We start from the raw sequence: 2,886 nt of genomic DNA on the forward strand, positions 1-2,886 counted from the left end.
AAGAGGCAGGCAGAGGAAGTGATTTAACAAGATACCTAAGAAATATAATGGTATTCTGGAAAAAAAGAATAGTATGTACAAAAGCACAGAGATATCAGTTTCTCATCTTCATGGAACCGTGACAGATAAGGGCCACAGCTCATGGAAGACTTTCTGTGTACACAGATAAAATAATCTGACTTATATCCTGTGGTCCTCCCGTAAGAAACATCAGACTAGCATTAGAACCCCCTAGGGAACACTCCAGATCCCTTAAAGCAGAGGGCAAGAGCAGGGAGGTGGGCAAGAAGCAAAAAAGAGGGAGAACTAACTCCCATAAACAGAGAGCCACAGGAGATTTTTAAGCAATAACAGAACCTGATCAGATCTGTGTCTCAGAAATCCAAAGTCAGTAGCATGGATCAGTGGCTAAAGGAAGAAAATCTGGAGGAAGACCAACAGAGAAGATTAAAAAGCTATTGCGATGATGCTCCAGCACTAAATATTGACAACTATGTACCAAACATAAGTGAACCACAAAAAGAGGCACATAAAGTGCTGTAACTGTAATATGAGCTTTCAACTTAATTTTCTGAACTTATCTCAGAGAGCAACTCAGTAATCAGAAGCAATTACAGTAAAAGCATGGTCAAGTACATTAGAATAAAAGGAAAAGAGTGGCCATCAAATTTTCCCCTTTAAAGTGCTTTAATTATACTTCAAATTAAAAAGTTTTTAATTTTTTCTTTTTTTTAGTAAAAAGGTCATATAGTAAAACTACCATATTAGAGATTCCCAAATCAAAATTTAGAATCTACTGCTGGGCAAGCACTGTGTAAAACTGCTGATAAAAATAAACAGGTGAAAATTACCAGAGAAGAATAGGTTAGCAACAAAAAACAACAAACAAAAAAGACCAGTTAATTTATTTCATAATCCTATATAATAAAAGCATAATATGCAAATCGACCAAACGGCTGAACAGCGGAATGACCATCCAGACAACCATCCAGACGACCATCTGGACGACCATCCAGGACCACACTATGACACCCACTGGCTCCAGGCCAGCCAAAGCAGGTGCGATGCAATTGTTCAGGGCCCGGCCATTGCCTCCTGATCTCCCTGCAGAGGGAGGCCCAGGCCACCAACCAGCAGGCTGCGGTGGGTGAGCAGGGCCTCCTTCTGCGAGGGATGCCCAGGTCCCAGGTGCCAGAGGGAAGCCCGGGCTGGCAGCCAGGGAAATGAAGGCCTACTCTTGCATAAATTTTGTGCACCGGGCCTCCAGTAATTTATAAAAAAAAATTTGTTACCCACATATAAATACTACAGTTTTGAACTAATGAAATCTCACCAAATTGGGAGGGAAGGAATGTTCTTTAACACCTCTCCCACAAGCCACTCTCTTCAGCTATATAAAACGCTAAGTGACCGACCATCCATCTGTGCAACCGTCCAACCAGCCAGTACATATGACATACACTAGTAATTTAAAAATAAACATTGACTCGTGCATGTGCAATACATGTAAAGCTCTCGCTGGCGCCAATTGCACACGTGTGTTTTGACCTGTCATTATCCATCATGAATTTGGTTGACACTTCTGTTATAGAGAAAGGGCAAATAGTGATGCTAAAATATTTCTTCTAATTAACTTTCGTTCAATGTGCATGAATCCATGCACCAAGCCACTAGTTTGAAATAAATAGGTTAATACATAAGGATATACATATATATAATAACTAGAGGCCTGGTGCACAAAAATTTGTGCACTGGCGGGGGAGGGGGGGTCCCTCAGCCCAGCTTGCCCCCATCACATACTGGGAGCCCTAGGGGATGTCCTACTACCTGCTCCCTGCTCCCCTTGGGGAGTGGGCCTAAGCCACAGTCTGGCCTCCCTTTGTGGGAGTCAACCAGGCTGAGCAGGGGAAGGCCGCAGCCCCATCACCGCACTGTTGCAGCCCCTGCCAGTCATGGCAGCCACCAAGGTGTTTTCATCAACATGGACTCTAGTCCCTTAACCATGAAAAAATGACAACTTGAAAAAGAAGATGGCGGCGATATAGGCAGACGCGTCCCAGGTCGTGTCCCGGAGCAAATGGAGTGAGCAGCTGAAACTAATAGCTCTCCACCTTTGCTGCCGTCAACGATCGCGGGCTGGCTCCTCCCTGGCCCAGGCCTAACGCCTCAGGCCGAGGCTTTAGGCCTGGACCTGGGCACCCCCAGCTCCCTGCTGCTGCCGCTGACTCTGCCATCAATGATCGCTGGCTGGCTCCGCCCTGGCCCTGGCCTAAAGCCTCAAGCCGAGGCTTTAGGCCTGGACCTGGGCACCCCCAGCTCCCTGCTGCTGCCGCCATCAAGCATAGCTGGCTGGCTCCGCCTGGTTCCCTGCCGCTGCCGCCATCAATGATCGCTGGATGGCTCCACCCAGGCCCCAGCCTAAAGCTTCAGTCTGAGGCTTCGGGCTGACATATGCCAATTAGCCGCCATCTTGGCTGTCAACTACTTTGCATATCTCACTGATTAGCCAATGAAAAGGGTAGCAGTCGTACGCCAATTACCATCTTTCTCTTTTATTAAATAGGATGATATTGGGTACACAGATTAGGATAAAATTAATTCCATTTATTTTTAAAAGAAATGGTTCCTGTAATTTATTTCTTTCTCTTGGATCACTCCATCAGCTTTATACTCTCTATTTATATAAATACTAGGGGGTGGGGGGGTGTCCCTCAGCCCAGCCTGCCCCCTCTCACATACTGGGAGCCCTCAGGCATTGACCCCCATCACCCTCCAATCGCAGGATCGGCCCCTTGCCAAGGCCTAACGCCTCTGACAGAGGTGTCAGGCCTGGGCAGGGGACCCTCATTTCCCCCCATCACTGGTTCTGCCCCCAGCCCAGGCCTG

The sequence above is a fragment of the Myotis davidii genome, unplaced genomic scaffold (genome assembly GCF_000327345.1).
Source record: "Myotis davidii unplaced genomic scaffold, ASM32734v1 scaffold642, whole genome shotgun sequence".
NCBI lineage: Eukaryota > Metazoa > Chordata > Mammalia > Chiroptera > Vespertilionidae > Myotis > Myotis davidii.